Source organism: Hemitrygon akajei, chromosome 11, assembly GCF_048418815.1.
Source record: "Hemitrygon akajei chromosome 11, sHemAka1.3, whole genome shotgun sequence".
NCBI classification, from domain to species: domain Eukaryota; kingdom Metazoa; phylum Chordata; class Chondrichthyes; order Myliobatiformes; family Dasyatidae; genus Hemitrygon; species Hemitrygon akajei.
The window spans coordinates 158,711,600-158,732,157 of record NC_133134.1 but is presented as its reverse complement, the minus strand read 5'-3'; the positions used below and the strand labels follow the sequence as shown (position 1 = coordinate 158,732,157).

General features: G+C 44.4%; 1 protein-coding gene across 4 annotated transcripts in view; it reads left to right on the top strand.

Annotated features, from left to right (window-relative positions):
* zhx3b (zinc fingers and homeoboxes 3b) overlaps positions 1–20,558 on the top strand; it is a 127,807-nt gene that overhangs the window by 32,054 nt on the left and 75,195 nt on the right. The window lies entirely within an intron of this gene.

The window sequence follows — 20,558 nt, the reverse complement described above, 5'->3', positions numbered from 1 at the left end:
CACTCAAATCAGCGTGAGTTCATCAGTATAACGTCCTAGTAGAAGAAGCTGTCCCGGAGCGTGTTGGTCCTGGCCTTTATGCTGCGGTACCGCTTTCCGGATGGTAGCAGCTGGAATAGATTGTGGTTGGGATGGCTTGAGTCCCCAAGGATCCTACGGGCCCTTTTTACACACCTGTCCTTGTAAATGTCCTGAATCATGGGAAGTTCACAACTACAGATGCGCTGGGCTGTCCGCACCACTCTCTGCAGAGTCCTGTGATTGAGGGAAGTACAGTTCCCATACCAGGCAGTGATGCAGCCAGTCAGGATGCTCTCAATTGTGCCCCTGTAGAAAGTCCTCAAGATTTGGGGGCCCATACCAAACTTCAACTGTCTGAGGTGAAAGAGGCACTGTTATGCCTTTTTCACCACACAGCTGGTGTGTACAGACCACATGAAGTCCTCAGTGATGTGGATGCCGAGGAAATTGAAGCTATTTACCCTCTCAACCCCAGATCCATTTCCTCCTGTAATCCACAACCAGCTCCTTTGTTTTTTTGACATTGAGGGAGAGGGTGTTTTCTTGACACCGCTCTGTCAGGGTGATGATTTCTTCCCTCTAGGCCACCTCGTTATTGTTTGAGATAAGGCCAGTCAATGTAGTTTTGTCGGCAAATTTAATTAGCAGATTGGAGCTGTGCTGATACAGTCATCGGTATGTTTTTTGACACGGAGTGGTGAGTTTGTGGAATGGGCTGCCGGTGACGGTGGTGGAGGTGGATACGACAGGGTCTTTTAAGGGACTCCTGGATAGGTATATGGGCTTAGAAAAATAGAGAGCTATGGCTAAACATAGGTAACTTCTAAACTAAGTACCTGTTTGGCACAGCTTTGTGGGCCGAAGGACCTGTATTGTGCTGTAGATTTTCCATGTTTCTATGTTTTAAACCTAACTTCCAAGTACCAATGCACAGTACAGCAGCTTTGATATCAATGTGATCGTTGAGCTTGATGGTTTTTAGCAAGAGTTGAAATATGTGGTTCAAGTTGTGACTGCAAATGCCTTAAGTCCCCATGCATAACGATGTCCAAGCAGTTTCTGTTTTTTGTGGGTGTGTGGCTCACTGTACTGAAGCCTCTTTCAACAAGGTAGGAGGATGGAAATGCAACGAAGAGCAGTTGGTCTCTTCCCCAAAGACCAGGAAATTTTTTGTGACAGTGTAGCCACTTACCACAAAACCTGACATTTTTTAAAAGCATTTTTGCTTCTTCATTCTAACTTTTGATAATTTCATCTTGCAAGCTGTCTTCGTGTTCTTCCACCTTGCAAAGAAAAGGTGTTAAATACTCAGTCTGGAATTTCCAGATCGTTTAAATCCTTGAATTGTTCTTCAGTGACTTTAGGTGTAAGCAGTACTCTTGCAAATCATCATCTGTGAAAGAGAGTGCCATATTTTCCAGAGAAACTGATGAAAAACCAATGTTTTGTTTAAATATTTCCAACATTCCGATAAAAAGTGGACACTGCACTTCTTAAGTTGAAGTTCTCACCCTACAGTTTCATATTAAAATGTTGATTTTGCCATACAGATCAGCTAGGTATGCCACACCTCCATGTAGAAGTTCAATCTTGTTTCCCCAAGCCCTTGTCAACTTAGAGCAAAGATTCAACCATAGTGTCAAAAAGATCAAAGAAATGTTTTAAGCAGCAGACATTTGACAGCCATCACACTTCAGTGTGAAGAAGCAAGTGTTCAAACTTTCCATCGTTATTGTGGCATAACAGGTGAACTATTCTGCTATTTAAACAATGAGCTTCAACTTTGTTCAGAGCAGATACTGCAGGAGTCACGCTTGAAAAAAGTTGCTGGCTGACGTATTCGGCTGTGAGATGTTGACAATGAATTACACAATAGACTGCAAACAGACTTGGAATTTTTTTTCATAAATGCCACTAAACCAGCATGGCGACCTGTTGTGTATGGTGCTCCATCTTTTGCACAAGAAATCATGTTCCTAATCAGAATACTTTTATCCTCAATATATATTTTGAAGCCGTCATAGATTGATTCTCCGTTGACACCTGTTTTTAACTTTTTACAAAGGAGGATTTCTTCATAAACCTTTCCATTTTTGATAAACCCTACATATACCATTGGCAATACCTTGTCTCACACAGTTAACTCGTCCTGTTGTATCCCAAATTCTGTTTTTTGTAGCTCTGCATAGTTAATACTCAATGTCTTCACTCATTTCATCAATACAATGAGTCAAAGGGAACTGTTGGGCACCCTGGTTGCTAATTTATGCATCCCCAATAATGTCTCAAACACGAGGAAATCTGCAGATGCTGGAAATTCAAGCAACACACACAAAATGCTGGTGGAACACAGCAGGCCAGGCAGCATCTATAGGGAGAAGCACTGTCGACGTTTCAGGCCGAGACCCTTCGTCAAGACTAACTGAAGAGAAAGATAGCAAGAGATTTGAAAGTAGGAGGGGGAGGGGAAAATGTGAAATGATAGGAGAAGACCGGAGGGGGTGGGGTGAAGCTGAGAGCCAGAAAGGTGCTTGGCAAAAGTGATACAGAGCTGGAGAAGGGAAAGGATCATGGGACGGGAGGCCTAGGGAGAAAGAAAGGGGGAGAGGAGCACCAGAGGAAGATGGAGAACATGCAGAGTGATGGGCAAAAAGAGAGAAAAAAAAGGAGGGGGGAAAAAAATAAATGTATCAGGGATGGGGTAAGAAGGGGAGGAGGGGCATTAACGGAAGTTAGAGAAGTCAATGTTCGTGCCATCAGGCATGAACATTAATGTCTGTTCGGTTGTTAAGCTCGGTTGAGGTAGCCGAGTTTCAGACATGCTATGATGACGAGTGCTTACTGCCTGCAGAGCCATGGTTCTCCCTGTGTTCCAGTGCCTCATCCTTTTTTTTTGGAACTACCTGCTCTACTAATGGTCAGTCAGGTCTCATGCCTCAAGTTAAGGTGCCACCTACTGCCCCTAACCCCCCCCCCCAAGAATCTTGGATGCCCCCGACAACTTCTATTTCCGCTAACGCCCCTGTTGGGATTCACTGGGTTAGGCTAGACGCTAGAATTCCACAATTAATTGGATCTCCGATAAGCAACCCCTTCGATCTGCAGAACTGCATTCATACACCTGTAACCCTTGCTCTGTTGAGAAATCATCAAACCCTGTTCCTGGTTATATATAAACAGCTGGTGCCAGTCAGCAGATTCAATCCGAGATGCATCGCAATCTGCTGTAGTGCAGCTTATTGGAGGTCTATATGGTTTGGTTCATTTCTCTTACCCTGTTACTGATGGCATACAATACAATTTAATTTTTTTCTGTTCTATTTTATCTGACCAAGGCAGCTCAATATTGTGTGTTAATATAGGTGCATACACTAGATGGCCACTTTAATAGGTACCGCTTACAAGTAAACTGGCCACTGAGTGTTAGCTCATGATCTTCTGCTGTAGCCATCCACTTCAAGGTTCAACATGTTGTGCGTTTAGAGATGTTCTTCTCCACTACTGTAATGTGGTTACTTGAGTTACTGACGCCTTCCTGTCAGCTTGAACCAGACTCACCATTCTTTTTTGGCCTCTCTCATTAACAAGGTGCGTTCGCCCACAGAACTGCTACTCATTGGGTGTTTTGTTGTTTTTACCCCATTTTCTGTAAACTCTGGACTGTTGTGTACGAAAATCGCAGGAAATCAGTAGTTTCTGAAGTACTCAAACCACCCAGTGTTCCATAGTTAAAGTCACTTAGATCACATTTCTCCCCCATTCTGATGTTTGGTCTGAACAACAACTAAACCTCTTGACCAGGTCTGCATGCTTTTGTGCATTGAGTTGCTGCCACATGATTGACTGATCAGATATTTGCATTAACGAGCAGGTGTACGTAATAAATTAGCCACTGAGAGTAGAGGGGCCGCTGAGCACTTATTGTCTGCCTCAGATTGAGGGCAAGTTTTGCAAGCATGGTAAAAAAAAAATGCAGCAGGGTTGGAACTGGGGGAAGAGACGAGTTCAGGGGACCGTAATGGTGGAGAAAGGTAGAGTGTCAATCATCTCCATTACTTGCCTGGAAATCTCACTAGGGCTTTATCGGTTCAATCTCAGTAGACTTCAACTGTTGCTATTTCGTGCATCAACTTAATCTCATCATATAAATCTCAGTAAATGTATTATCAAAGTACGTTTATGTTGCTATGTGTACTACCTTGAGATTAATTTTCTTGCAGACATTCACAGCAGAACAGAGAAATGCAATGGAACCAACGAAAAACTACACACAAAGACTGACAAACAATTAATGTGCAAAAGAAGACAAACTGTGCAAATATATAAAAAATAAATCAGTAAATAATATGATACCTTGAGTTGTAAAGTCCTTGAAAATAAGTCTTTAAGTTTACATAGGTGTTTATCTCTTAATACTTTAGGAACTTGCTGTGGTGTGTTGGTCAGGGTGCAACATACATCAAAAACACCAACATTTATTAATTATAAAGAATTATACTGTTTAAAAATAGGTTAGAGGTTAAAGTGCAGATATGGAATAAAGTGTGCATGAATACACAAATACTAGCGTGTATTTACAATGTAAATAGCATTAAAAAGTGGTTTAAAGTGTTTACATTGCTGGGATGGTGGGTGGTTATAGATAGACGGAGGTGGGGGAGAGTGAAGAGGTAGCTGAAGAGATTGTGGAGGCATTAGGAATGATCTTTCAAGAATTACTGGATTCTGGAATGGTTCCGGAGAAATGGAAGATCGCAAATGTCACTCCACTCTTCAAAGAGGGAAGGAGGCAGAAGAAAGGAAATTATCGGCAGGAGAATGGAGTTGAAAGAGAATACAAATTGGCTATGATGAAATGGCAAAGTGAGCTTAATAGGCTGAATGGCCTAATTCTGTACCTATGTCTTATGGTCTGTGGTCTTCTTAACTGCCTGGAGGTAGAAACGTTTAAGATGGGGTGAAGTTTTTGCTTTCCAGAAGAGAGCCGTTGGAACAGGCGGTTTGCGGGGTAGGTAGTGCCCGCAACAGTTTCCCTGCCCAGTTCTTCGTCCTGGACACATACAAGAGATGGTAGACTGCAGCCAGTGACCATTTCTACTGACCTGCTGATAACAAGTGGCTGAAAGTGCTTAGCAGTGTAATGCAGTGACGGGGTTAATCGATGGAACATCACATAAATGTGTTATGGATTAGCCCGGCATTCGGTATTAAGTTTGGACTCGGGGGTCTGAATTTTAGTTTCAACAATCAGCATTTTTGGCCTCATCTCCCAATTTTGTGTCTCACTCACTTATACAACTGGGGGATAGCCAACAGTTCTAACAAACAGCAGTACTCCATTGATAAAGGAAGCTGCACTGTGCTGCAGTACCTTCCTCTGCAAGTTCAGCATTAAACGAATATGGTGACAACATGGAGGGGTTTGTCATGGGCTACAGTGGAGCTCTATCCATCTCGTGCTTAATTCTGGATCAACTCAGTGTAGCGGCTAGCACGACGCTGTTAAAGCACCAGCCGTGCGGTTTCAATTCTGCCGCTGACTGTAAGGAATTGTACATTTTCCCTGTGAGCTCGTGTGTTTCACCTGGTGTCCCCCCACACTCTAAAGACGTGTAGGGTAATTGGTCACATGGGTGCAATTGGGTGGTGCAGGCTCGTTGGGCTGGAAGGTTCAGGGTCAGAATAAGGTTTAATATCACTGGCATATGTCGTGAAATTAGTTGTAATGCGGCAGCAGTACAATGCAATGCATGATAACTGAAAAATGTGAATTACAGTAAGTATATTAAATAGTTAAATAAGTCCTGCAAAAATGCAAATAAAACAGTAGTGAGGTAGTGTTCATGGGTTTAATGTCCATTCAGAAATGGGATGGCAGAGGGGAAGAGGCTATTCCTGAATTGCTGAGTGTGTGCCTTCAGGCTTCTGTACCTCCTACCTGTTGGTAGCAATGAGAAGAGAGCATGGCCTGGGTGATGGGAGTCCTTAATGATGGATGCTGCCTTTTTGAGGCATCGTTCCTTGAAGATGTCTTGGATACTGTGGCAGCAAGTGTCCATGTGGAGCTGATTAAGTTCACAGCTCTCCGCAGCCTATTTTGATCCTGTGCCACTTCCCTCCATACCAGACAGTGATGCAACCAATTAGAATGCTCTCCATGGTACATCTATAGAAATTTGTGAGTGTCTTTGGTGACAAACCAAATCTCCTCAAACTTCCAAATGAAATATAGCCACTGTCGTGCCTTCTTTGTAGCTGCATCAATATGTTGGGCCTTGGAGAGATCCTAAGAGATATTGAGGAACTTGAAATTGCTCACTCTTTCCACTTCTGATATCTCTATGAGGACTGGCACGTGTTCCCTCATCTTACCCTTTCTGAAGTCCACAGCCTCTAAATTTAAAAAAGTGCCGGAAAAACCCGGCAGGTCAGGCAGCATATGTGGATAGAGAATAATTTAATGTACTGGTCTGTGATTCTTCAGTATGACTTCTTTAATGTGATGAGTGTGCTCAGCCACACCAATCCCCTATTTATCTCCAAATAAATAATAAAACAAGGAGCTGATTTCAGAATATGATTGACTGCCTGTGTCTTCAACCTCAGGAGCCATTGTTATTTGAATTGGACCCAGCAAGTAAGTACAATTGCAAAGAAAACAAGGCAGTGCCTCTTAGGCGTCTGCGGAGATTCAGCATGACATCTGAAACTTTAACAAACTTCTTTAGATGTGTAGTGGAGAGTATATTGACTGGCTGCACCATGGCCTGGTATGGAAACACCAATGCCTTTTAAATATAAAATCCTACAAAAGGTAGTGTATTCGGCCCTGTAATATCACAGATAAAACCCTCCCAACCATTGAGCGCATATAAATGAAACACTGTCATAGGAAAACAGCATCCATTATTAGAAATCCTCACCACCCAGGCCATGCTCTTTTCTTGCTACTGCCATTAGATAGGTGGTACAAGAGCCTCAGGACTCACACCACCAGATTCAAGAACAGTAACTACCCCTCAATCATCAGGCTCTTGAACAAAAGGAGATAACTACACTCACTTGCCCCATCACTGAGATGTTCCCACAACCAATGATCTCTCTTTACTGACTCCTTACCTTGTTATCACATGTTCTTGTTATTTATTGCTATTTATTTATATTTGCATTTGCAGTTTGTTGTCTTCTGCTCTCTGGTTGATCTTTCCATAACCCTGTTATAGTTACTCTCCTGATGAAGGGTTTCGGCCCGAAACGTCGTCACTACCTCCTCCCATAGATGCTGTCTGGCCTGCTGAGTTCTGCCAGCATTTTGTGTTTTTATAGTTTCTCTGCTGTTGATTTACTGAGTATGAGATTTACCTCAGGGTTGTGTATGGTGACATAGACGTACTTAGGTAATAATAACATTCACTTTGAACTTTAAATGCTACCAGAGTTCCAACTCTTGCATGGTGAACTGGTTTAATTTGCTGTCAGTGTGGGTTAGGTGGAGAGCTCCTCACTAGTCTAGAGTACCCTGACAAAGTTCTTAACAGAGGAATAAACTTTGGCGCAGTGCTGTGTTCAGCAGATAAGTGCCATCAAATATTCATATGGATATTTCTCAGCTTGTAAAAACACGCGTTCAGTTCTATTATTTCCAATAAATGTCCATTCGGTTTTGTTGGCACGTTGGCCTTCGTAAATCAAAGTATTGAGTACGGGAGCTGGGATGTTATGTTGAAGTTGTACAAGATGTTGGCGAGGACTAATGTGAGTACCATGTCAGTTCTGGTCACCTGCCTACAGGAAAGATATCAGGAAAGTTGGAAGAAAACAGAAGAAGATGTTCAAGGATGTCACCTGGACTTGAGGACCAGGGTTGAATAGGTTGAATCGGGTAGGACTTTATTGCCTGGATGGTAGAATGAAAAGAGATCTTACAGAGGTATACAACATTATGAGGGGTATAGATAGGCTAAATACAAGCACTGAGGTTGAGATGAGAATTGGAGACCATAGGTTAAGAGTGAAAGGTGAAATATTTAAGGGGCACCTGAGGGGGATCTTCACTCAGAGGCAGTTTTGAGTGTGGAGCCAACTGTCAGTGGAAATGGTAGACGCGTGCTCGATCGCAACATTTAAGAGGAATTTGGATGGGAGGGATATGGAGGGCTACGGTCCAGGTGTGGATCGATGGCACGAGACAAGATAACAGTTTGCCATGGACTAGGTGGGCCAAAAGGCCTATTCTGTGGCATAGTGCTTTATGACTCTATTTTGCATACTAGCAAGCTGGCTGATTGTGGACATTTCAATTATTTCTTTAGTTCTCTATCCAAGTCCGTTGTATTTTTCATTGAGCTGTAACATTGCACAGTAGGAGCCTTTGTTCTTCCTGTCCCCCTCTTCCCAAATCAGGCTGAGGGTCCAGCGACAATTGCGGCAAGCCTGGCAGGAATGGGCCGCATCAGCTATAGTTCATAACGTCGTGGCCAGCAGCAACTCTGCCAGGCTCGACGCGGCTGCTCACTGGCGCGATCACTTTCTATTTTTAAAACCGGGTTGTCTTCCAAATCGGCCTCAGCAAAGCTGGCTATTTTGGGGTGAGTGCATGAGACCCGTATGCCGAGCATGTGTCGCTGGGCCCGGGGCCTGGTGCACCGTAAAAGTAGCTTTAACACACTGAGCGCTTGAATCTGAGACCTTCACCACCCCCCCCCCCCCCCCACCTCCCTGTGTGACTATCATACCAAGGCATTTAAAACTTATCACTTGGCTTGTTTCCCAATTTGCACCTACTGAGATCAGCTTGTTTTGTGCCAACCAGTGCACCCCTAACCCCACTACCTCCACCACACTCTTAATAATTTCTATCAGTGCGCCATAGAAAGCATTCTGTCCGGATGCCTAGCAGCTTGGCGTGGCAACTCACTGCAAGAAACCGCTGAGTGTTGTGGCCACGACTCGGCACATCACAGGAATCAACCCTCCCCCTCCACGCCTATACTTTACCCAGCCAGCATAAACAAAGACCCTACCCACCCTGGGCATTCTCTCCTCTCCCCTCTCCCATCGGGCTATCGACATAGCAGCCTGAAAGCATGTAACTCCAGGCTTAGGGACAGCTTCTATCCCACCGGTTATCAGACTCTTGAAAGGACTTCTGTACAATGAGGTGGACTCTAGGTCTCGCTGTTATCATCTTGAGCTTTTAAATGTACTTCCAGGATTCTGGGACCTCCAACTATTTTTCTTACTGGTTGGCAGGGGTGTTGGTCTAAAGCAGGGTTCCCCAACCTCTTTAATGCCATGGGCCCCTACCATTAACTGAGGGGTCTGTGGATCCCAGCTTGGGAACTCCTGTTCTAAAGGTAAGCTCCCACGCAATAACAAGTCACATTTGTCTATCAACTGCAACCTGACTTTTTTTTTTGAAAAAGGTTAGGAGAGGGAGAGAGCTGAGGAACAATGCCTCTTTCAAGCCAAGACTGCCTCAGTCGTTGCCCTGAGTAATGGATTTTCTTACAAGGCTACCATGTTCAGCTCTTCAATTGCTCAAACACTTGGAAGGTAATCGTTTGTCTGTGGGAAAATGAACTCCTGTGTCCTATGGTCTTTTGGTCTTATGGGGGGAGTAAAGTGAGGGGAGCTACCTGTAGTTACCAGGCCTGTTCGCAGATGGTGATGCGAGGTCATTGGCCTGAAATGTTAACTCGTCTCCTCTCTTCATAGTTGGTGACTGCTAGGCTAAATATTTTTAGAGTCATAGAATCACAGAAAAGTACACCACAGAAACAGGCCCTTTGGCCCATCTAGTCCATGCTGAACCCTTTAAACTGCCTACTCCCATTGACCTGCACTGGGACTATAGCCCTCCATATCCCTGCCTTCCATATACCCATCCATACTTCTCGTAAGCATTGAAATTGAGCTTGCATGCACTGCTTATGTTGGCAGCTCGTTCCACATTCTCCTGTATTTTCTCTTTTAATTATTTTGTGTCTGCAGTCCCTGTGATTTCACTCTGTTCAACCTCTGTTTTCGTTACTGTGTAGTGCACAGTAAGCATTCCTGACGGGCTTCAGCGCTGTATCCCTGTTGGATATTCTGGGAAGCGAAGAGAAGGCATGCTGGCCTCCTTCAGCCAGAGCACAGAGTATAAAAGTTGAAAGGTTGTGCTACGGTTGTACAAGACATTAGTGAGGCCACAGTTGGAATATCGTGTTCAGTTTTGGTCAGCCTGTCTTGGTAAGTACATGGTTAAACTGGAAAGAGTGTAGTGAAGATTTAGAATAAGGGATTGTGTCACTAGTACTCCGTGAGTAATGCTGACATCTGCACTGTTATGTTGTATTGCTCTGTGGATTGGCACTTGTTTTTGGGTTGCAAAGCATGATGGGATAGATTTCTGGAGGTTTCGCCAACTGATCCACCTGCATCCAGTTGACCCGCCCCACGTTTTGTGACCAATCAGAACACAGTAAGCTGTGGCACCTAACTGGCCGAAACCGGCTGCCCAAAGGTTTTAACACCCGGCTCTCCAGCCGGATATTTCCATTAGTAGGAGAGTCGAGGATCTCAGGGTAAAGGGAGGAGGAATTTTTTAGGCAGATGGTGGGAATCTACCTTCATTGCCAGCGAGGGCAGTGGAGGTCACGTCACGGTGTGTATTTAAGGCAGTGGTCCGTGATTGGTAAGGGAGAGTCAAAGGTTACAGGAAGAATGGGGTTGTAAAATAAATCAACCGTGATTGGGTGGTGGTGCTGACTTGATAGACCAGTTGGGTTAATTTGCTCCGATTTCTTCTGTCTTACTGAGTTACAGAGAGAGGTTGGACAGGCTGGGATGTTATTCCTTGGAGCACAGACAGGTGATCTCATAGAGATGTATAAGATCGTGAAGGGCATAGATAAGGTGAATGCACTCAATCTTTTTCCCAGGGTTGGGGAAACAACACCAGAGGACTCAGGGATAAGGCGAGAGGGGAAGATTTAAGAGGAACTTGAGGGGAAACAATTTTTACATAAATGATGGAATAAGCTGCAAGAGGAAGAGCTTGAGGCAAGTATAGTAAGAGCTTATAAAAGAAAGTTGGACAGGTACCTGGATAGGAAAGGTTAAGAAGGTCATGGGCCAAGCACTGAAAAATGGGTCTAGCTTGGATGATGCACCTTGGTCAGCATGGGCTTTTGGGCCTGTGTGACTCCCTGAATCCTTCCTGACTTTAAGCTTGTGTTGTTCGACCACCTCACTTGCGATGAAGCAGCTATTGCTGCCTTCCCGTTCTGTCAGACCCAATGGACACTGTGAATGTGGGTGGGGTCTTTCCTGTAAAAGAGCAGCTGATTGGCTTCCTGCCTCGACTACTGGGAGCCTGTCTCTTGGCTTACTACAGCCAACACACTGGGAAGGAAGCCACAGGCTTTTCTTGTGCCTGGAATTAATACCCAATTTCACATGTTTTCCCAGTATAATCTACCCCCGGGGTTTTTATTTAAACAGCTGATTGGTTATAGATCCTGGATTAACCCAAAGTCATTAAGTTGAGAACTAGTTGACTGACGTTTACCTCTGTACGGGGTGCCTTTTACCCTTTTGTGTGACTTGTACCTTCAAGAATCTGGGATGTATTCTGTTGAAATCTGTTTTTCTTTCCTGTCAAACACCGTTCCATCTGCTGATTTCACATGATGCGATCCTGGCTGACTACAAACTGCATTTAGGCCAGATTGTGAGAAGCTCTTTGGGGTTGCTATTAATATCATTTTGGTCAGCTTGTGCTGAGGATTTTAATTGCCTTCTGGAATGATTTATACCGCCTCCCTCTGCCAATGCCTGACTTGCCTCCTTAGTGGGGCTGATAACAGGATAGGGGCAGAGGAAATGCAAGAAGAATTCTGGGTTAAAACAACTTTAAAACAAGAGAAAATCTGCAGATGCTGGAAATCCAATTAACGCACACAAAACGCTGGAGGAACTCAGCAGGCCAGGCAGCATCTATGGAAAAAAGTACAGTTGACGTTTTGGGCCGAAACCCTTCGGCAGAATAAAAATGAGGAGCAAATTTAAAAGTAGATTTATTTAACCTTGAGTGCTCTTGTTGCTTCACAGCTCTAGAACACCAGGTTCAATCCTGACCCCTGCCACTATCCGTGTGGAGTTTTCATATTCTCTCTGAGATAGCATGGGTTTCTTCAAGGTGCTTCAGTTAATCCCAAAGGTAGGTAGGCTCGTAGGTTAATTGGTCACCGTAAATTGCTCCTGCTGTATAGAAATCTGTTACGTATGTGCAGAGCAAGAACGACAGCAGAGATGTAGTTTTCACTGAGTCATGTTAGTCTCGGTGCCTGCTGGACAATCTACAGTGTGGGAGCGACGAATTAGGCCCACCGCGACAAAAACATGCACACTCCAAAGCCTGCTCAGAAAGAGGGTGGGTCGATTCATCACGTGATCAATTGACCGCGTACAATTTGCCACGTTCTCACAATACGGTTCAGAATCGAGGATGATTTTAAACACAAGATTCTGCAGATGCTGGCAATCTCAAGGACAGGTGAAGGGTCTCGGTCTGAAACGTTGGCTGTTTATTCCCCTCCACTGATGCTTCCTAACTTGCTGAGACCACCCCCCCCCCCAAGCTTTTTGTGTGTGTTGCACAAGGTTAATTTGATGAGCATCTGGGGAGTAAAAAATGAGATGAGTGTAAATGGGGGCTTGATGGCCAGTGTACACCAGCAAAGGGCCTGCTTCCATACAAGATTCCACCGACAGACTACTTCAATCCATATCGCCCTGGCGATTATTTTCTTCCAGCTCCTTGGAGTCCCAGCAGAAAATGAGCCCCTGAAGGAGCTCAGTGGGTCAAGCAGTATCTGTGGAGGGAAATTTTGGCCCATTGATCGTCCCATTTCCTCTCTACAGGGCTACGTTGGGAAACTTTGTCACATGGTGTGAGCTGAATCATCTGCAGCTTAATGTGAAAAAGACTAAGGAGCTGGTGGTGGACCTGAGGAGGGCTAAGTCACCGGTGACCCCTGTTTCCATCTAAGGGGTCAGTGTGGACATGGTGGAGGATTACAAATACCTGGGGATACGAATTGACAATAAACTGGACTGGTCAAAGAACACTGAGGCTGTCTACAAGAAGGGTCAGAGCCGTCTCTATTTCCTGAGGAGACTGAGGTCCTTTAACATCTGCTGGACGGTGCTGAGGATGTTCTATGAGGCTGTACGAACACAACGCTGAAAGAACTCAGCAGGTCAGGCAGCTGAGTTCTTCCAGCGTTGTGTTCGAGTTCTTCCAGCGTTGTGTTCGTGTTCTTTGATCCACAGCATCTGCAGTTGTATTTTTGTGTTCTACGAGTCTGTGGTGGCCAGTGCTATCATGTTTGCTGTTGTGTGCTGGGGCAGCAGGCTGAGGGTAGCAGACACCAACAGAATCAACAAACTCATTCGAGAGGCCAGTGATGTTGTGGGGGTGGAACTGGACTCTCTGACGGTGGTGTCTGAAAAGAGGATGCTGTCCAAGTTGCATGCCATCTTGGACAATGTCTCCCATCCACTCCATAATGTACTGGTTAGGCACAGGAGTACGTTCAGCCAGAGACTCATTCCACCGAGATGCAACACTGAGCGTCATAGGAAGTCATTCCTGCCTGTGGCCATCAAACTTTACAAATCCTCCCTAAGAGTGTCAGACACCCTGAGCCAATAGGCTGGTCCTGGACTAATTTCCACTTGGCATAATTTACTTATTATTATTTAATTATTTATGGTTTTATTTTGCTATATTTCTGCACTATTCTTGGTTGGTGTGACTGTAACAAAACCCAATTTCCCTCAGGATCAATAAAGTATGTCTGTCTGTCAGATGCTGCTTATCCTGCTGAGTTTCTTCAGCAGCTTGTTCTTTTGCTTCAGATTCCAGCCTCTGTGGAGTTTCGTGACTACCCTCACTCCAATCAACTTCCCCAATGACAAATGAATACCTTCCAACGTTTGAGCAGTTGATGTGCTAAATTTAATTTTATTTATTTAGAGATATACTGCAGGACAGGCTCTTCCGGCCCATCAAGTCATACTGCCCAGCAATCTGTCAATTTAACCCTAGCCTAATCACAGGACAATAGACAATAGGTGCAGAAGTAGATCATTCGGCCCTTCGAGCCTGCACCGCCATTCTGAGATCATGGCTGATCATCTACTATCAATACCCGGTTCCTGCCTTGTCCCCATATCCCTTGATTCCCCTATCCATAAGATACCTATCTAGCTCTTTCTTGAAAGCATCCAGAGAATTGGCCTCCACTGCCTTCTGAGACAGTGCATTCCAGACCCCCACAACTCTCTGGGAGAAGAAGTTTTTCCTTAACTCTGTCCTAAATGACCTACCCTTATTCTCAAACCATGCCCTCTGGTACTGGACTCTCTCAGCATCTGGAACATATTTCCTGCCTCTATCTTGTCCAATCCCTTAATAATCTTATATGTTGCAATCAGATCTCCTCTCAATCTCCTTAATTCCAGCGTGTACAAGCCCTGTTTCTCTAACCTCTCTGCGTAAAACAGTCCGGACATCCCAGGAATTAACCTTGTGAATCTACGCTGCACTTCCTCTACAGCCAGGATGTCCTTCCTTAACCCTGGAGACCAAAACTGTACACAATACTCCAGGTGTGGTCTCACCAGGGCCCTGTACAAATGCAAAAGGATTTCCTTGCTCTTGTACTCAATTCCGTTTGTAATAAAGGCCAACATTCCATTAGCCTTCTTCACTGCCTGCTGCACTTGCTCATTCACCTTCAGTGACTGATGAATAAGGACTCCTAGATCTCTTTGTATTTCTCCCTTACCTAACTCTACACCGTTCAGATAATAATCTGCCTTCCTGTTCTTACTCCCAAAGTGGATAACCTCACACTTATTCACATTAAACGTCATCTGCCAAGTATCTGCCCACTCACCCAGCCTATCCAAGTCACCCTGAATTCTCCTAACATCCTCATCACATGTCACACTGCCACCCAGCTTAGTATCATCAGCAAACTTGCTGATGTTATTCTCAATGCCTTCATCTAAATTGTTGATGTAAATCGTAAACAGCTGTGGTCCCAATACTGAGCCCTGTGGCACCCCACTAGTCACCACCTGCCATTCCGAGAAACACCCATTCACCGCTACCCTTTGCTTTCTATCTGCCAACCAGTTTTCTATCCATGTCAATATCTTCCCCCCAGTGCCATGAACTCTGATTTTACCCACCAATGTCCTATGTGGGACCTTATCAAATGCCTTCTGAAAATCGAGGTACACTACATCCACTGAATCTCCCTTGTCTAACTTCCTGGTTACATCCTCGAAAAACTCCAATAGATTAGTCAAGCATGATTTGCCCTTGGTAAATCCATGCTGGCTTGGCCCAGTCCTATCACTGCTATCAAGATATGCCACTATTTTATCTTTAATAATGGACTCTAGAATTTAGAATTTACAATTTAGAATGACCAATTAACCTGCTGTCTTTTGACTATGGGAAGAATCAGAGCACACAAGGGAACGAGGTACAAACTGTTGTTATGTGAATGAAGTCACTGGACAGAAGTACTGATAGATAGATAGAGGGGTGAGGGGAGAGAGGGAGACCCTCCTTCAGAGCAAGAGGTCTGTTTGACATTTTATATGCTAAAGAAAAAAAAATTAGGACAATTTAAACTTATCCATATGTACAATGTTTCCTTTGAGTTGCATGTAACAGTTTCAAATGCCTGGAACTTCCCACCTTCACGTCTCCCTGTTTGCTCATGTTATTTTACAGACACTCAAATACACAAAAGTAATGAATTTAAATCGGCATTATCTGTTCCAATTAACTTGATTCACATTTCTTAGGAGCCCATTGTTCAGAGCTGCATTTTAGATTTAATCCACAGTTCACATTCAAATCTGAAGGCGAGAGGCTGAAGTCAGCTACATGTGTTAACCCCAAAAATCGCTCTAACAGATACTTTCTTCAAAGTTCAAAGTACATTTATTATCAAAGTATGTATACTTTATACAACCTTGAGACTCATCTCCTTACAGGTAGCCATGAAACAATGAAACCTAATAGAACCTTATTAAACCAATAGGATTCTTAAGGATAGGATCTACGAGCATTTGGATTCTTAAGGATAGGATCTACGAGCATTTGGAGAAGTCCTGTCAACTCAGGAATAGTCAACGTGGCTTTGTGAAGGGAAGGTTGTGCCTAACGAGCCTGATTGAGTTTTTTGAAGAGGTAACAAAAGAAATTGATCAGGGTAGGGCAGTGGATGTGGTCTACATGGACTTTAGCAAGGCATTTGACAAGGTCCCTCATGAGAGACTCATCCAGAAAGTCATGAGGCATGGGATAAGTGGAACCTGGCTGTTTGGATAAAAAATTGGCTTAAAGGAAGAAAGCAGAGGGTAGTTGTGGAAGGAAAGTATTCTGCCTGGAGGTCGGTGACTAGTGGAGTGCTGCACGGATCTGTCCTGGGACCCCTGCTATTTGTGATTTTTATAAATGACCTGGATGTAGAGGCGGAAAGATGGGTGAGTAAGATTGCGGATGGCACGAAGATTGGAGGAGATGTGGATGGAGGTGCAGGTTGTCGAAGGTTACAAGAGAATATAGACAGGCTGCAGAGTTGGGTAGTAAAATGGTAGATGGAGTTCAATCCGGATAAGTGTGAGGTGATGCATTTTGGAAGGACAAACTAGAAGACTGAGTACAGGATTAATGGTCAGTTACTTAAGAGTGTGGATGAACAAAGGGACCTTGGACTTCAAATCCATACATCCCTCAAGGTCGCTGCGCAGGTTGATAGGGTAGTCAAGAAGGCCTATGGGATGCTAGGCTTCATTAAAAGGGGGATTGAGTTCAAGAGTAGAGAGGTCATGTTGCAACTCTACAAATCTCTGGTGTGACCGCACTTAGAGTATTGTGTTCAATTCTGGTCACCTCATTACAGGAAGGATGTGGAAGCTATGGAGAGGGTGCAGAGGAGCTTTACCAGGATGTTACCTGGATTGGAGAACAAGTCATATGAAACAAGGTTAGCAGAGCTGGGACTTTTCTCTTTGGAGCGTAGAAGAATGAGAGGGGACTTGATAGAGGTCTACAAGATTATGAGAGGCATAGATATAGTGGATAGTCAGTACCTGTTTCCCAAGGCACCAATAGCAAACACCAGAGGGCATATGTACAAAATTAAGGGAGGGAAGTTTAAGGGAGACATCAGGGGTAAGTTTTTTACACAGAGGGTTGTGAGTGCCTGGAATGACTTGCCAGGGATGGTGGTGGAGGCTAAAACATTAGGAGTATTTAAGAACCTCTTGGACAGGCACATGGATGAAAGAAAAATAGAGGGTTATGGGGTAGTGTGGGTTTAGTATTTTTTTAAGGATTAAATAGGTCGGCATAACATGGAGGGCTGAAGAGCCTGTACTGTGCTGTAGTGTTCTATGGTTCTAACCCATTAAAACAAAGGAAGATGTCAAGCACCCAATATGCGGTGGGGTGGGGGGGTGGACAGATCATCGTGCAAGCAATAAAATGAAGCAAATGGCATTCAGAACTGAAGTTCATGAAAGTGAGGACGCCGGAACTGAATTCCAAACTCTGATGTCCCAAGTTGTAATAGCGTTGAGCTGACTGCTACACTACCGTGGCACCCTGAAACTTGCTTTGCTTGTAAAAGAATCTATGGTTATGGCAATGACTGAGGCAGTTTTCTAATGAATATGCATTATTCTGCGGGTAATAGGCTGATCTCTTCCCCTTTCACCTTTCTAAAAGATTCCAGGTTACGTTGACAGAAAAAATGTAAGCTGTTGATGTAGGGGGGCTTCCTGTTTGACTCGTGCTTCTCAACCGAGAGCTCAGTTTTTTTCTAAAATGCTGGAACTACTTGGTCAGGCATTGTGTGGTAAGAGAAAGACAGGGTTAATTATTCAGGTCAGTGGATTTTCATCAGAATACGTGATATTCATCAGTAATAATGAGGAACATTTCTGGCATGTTATACCTTCTATGCTTGCCTGCATATCTATAATTGCTGAGTTGCAAAAAAAAAAAATTCCTTGTGTGGTTTGCTTCTGGAGAGCAGTGAGAAGCAATCACTTTCAGATCACTGCAATGCCAGTAAGAATATTCTCCCTTGTGTATAAATACGGTGGTCATTTTTGCCTCCATCTTAAGTTAAGACATGTGGGACTGCCTTTCAATACTCAGCAGGAATATTCGCGTAATCAAGCGTTACAGCATAGAAAGAGAATCTTCGGCTCATCTGGTCCATGCCAAACTGTTATTCTGCCCAGTCCCATCAACCTAGCTCCTGGACCATACACCTCCCATCCACGTACCTATTCAAGCTTCGCTTAAATTTTTAAATGGAACTTATATCCACCAATTCCGCTGGCAGCTTTCAGCTTGCAACCAGGTGAGCACTCTCACCTCCCTATGAGTGAAGAAGTCCCACTCAAGTTCCCCTTAAATATTTCACCTTTGGAGTTAAGAGTTTAGGGTGTGATCTTGATGCAGTGCCAAGGGTGTGTTGCCAGTGTCTTTTAGATGGAAGATCCTATCTTCTCTGGACAGAAAATAAAACCTATCAGTCTCTTCTTTGAAAACTAATATGAATCCTTTCTCTGTTAATTTTTCACTCCTTTCTGATGTAGATTTGTTCGTTAGTTCGCTATATGGTGTGTCATGTGATGTAGGCAATCATGGTTTTTCTGTGATCATGATCGTTCTTGGCAAATTTTTCTACGGAAGTTGTTTGCCGTTGCCTTCTGGGCAGTGTCTTTACAAGATGGGTGATCCCAGCCATTATCAATACTCCTCAGAGATTGTCAGTGGTCACATAACCAGAACCAGCTGCTCAAACGACCATCCACCGCCTGCTCCCATGGCTTCATCTGACCCTGAACTGGGGGGGGGGGGGCGGGGCGGGGGCTAAGCAGGTGCTACACCTTGCCCGAGGGTGACCCGCACACTAGCGGGGGAAAGGAGCACTTTACACCTCCTTAAGTAGAGATGTATCTCCACCCCTGTTGTAAGACCATAAGACATAGGAGCAGAATTAGGCCATTCAGCCCATCAAATCTGCTCTAGCATTCTACCATGGCTGATCTCAGATCCCACTCAACCCCATACACTTGCCTTCTTGCCATATCCTTTGATGCCCTGACCAATCAGGAAACTATCAACTTCCCGCCTTAAATATACCCTCGGACTTGGCCTCCACCACAGTCTGTGGCAGAGCATTCCACAGATTCACCACTCTCTGGCTAAAAATTCCCTCCTTATCTCTGTTCTAAAAGGTCGCCCCTCAATTTTGAGGCTGTGCCCTGTAGTTCTGGAAACCCCCAGCATAGGAAGCATCCTCTCCACATCCACCCTATCTGGTCCTTTCACCAGTCAGTAGGTTTCAGTGAACCCGCCCACCCAGAATGTAACTCTCGGTATTGATGGCAGGAGTTTGTTTCTGTGTAGTTTAGCTGCCATGTAGAGTGTAACAATGACAGGACAGGCAATAAAAGGACTGTGGAGCACTTTAGGGAAGTCTCAAGATTAAAAAAGGTGCCCCCCAGAAATCCTTTCTTTGACACAGATTCTGGTTAAAGTTGAGTTTACTGTCATACGCACAAATACGTGTATGTATATATTTGGGTGGCCGGCTGGAGATATGTCTCTACCAAAGGAGGTGTAAGGCACTCTGCTAGCCTGCAGGTTACCCCTCCCTTCCTCTATTCTCCACTCTTGCCTCTTCTCACCTGCCTATCAGCTGCTTCTGGGTCCCCTCCTCCTTCCCTTTCTCCTATGGTCCACTGTCCTCTCCTATTAGATTCTTTCTACTCCAGCCCTTCACCTTTTCCACCCACCTGGCTTCACCTATCACCTTCCAGCTAGCCTCCTCCCCTCCCCCCCACCTTTATATTCTGGCACCTTTCCCCCTTCTCAGTCCTGAAGAAGGGTCTCGGCTCGAAACGTTGACTGTTTATTCCTTTCCATCGACGCTGCCTGACCTGCTGAGTTCCTCCAGCACTGAGTGTGTGGATTTCCAGCACCTGCAGATTTTCTTGTGTTTATAGGTACATTAACTGTTCACATGGGTATAATTTGACAGCGGGGTTTTTTTTTACTGTGCTGTAACAACCGCTGCTGCCCCGTAAAACCTGTTGCTACTGTAGTGTACTGTGAAGGGCCTGCTAGTGTGCTGTATCTCTAAAAGAGAAAATAATAATAAAACTACTGGACTGGAAAGGCTGAAAATAAAACAACCACAGAGGGTGAGTTTGAAATAATTATTTTCTCAGCCAAAGAGAGACGACGGAGTCAACTGCCTGAGAGGTTGGCGGAGATGGAAACCATTGTTGCCTTTTAAAAGCAGCATGAAGAAGATGTCCCATTAGCTACAAGGCACTTTGGATGTGCTCTCGTCTCCGATAATAAAAAATAAGATAATTTGGCCCAGAGCAGGCGCCCTCTTACAGATAGTTACTCTACTTGTGCACAAGGAGAACAG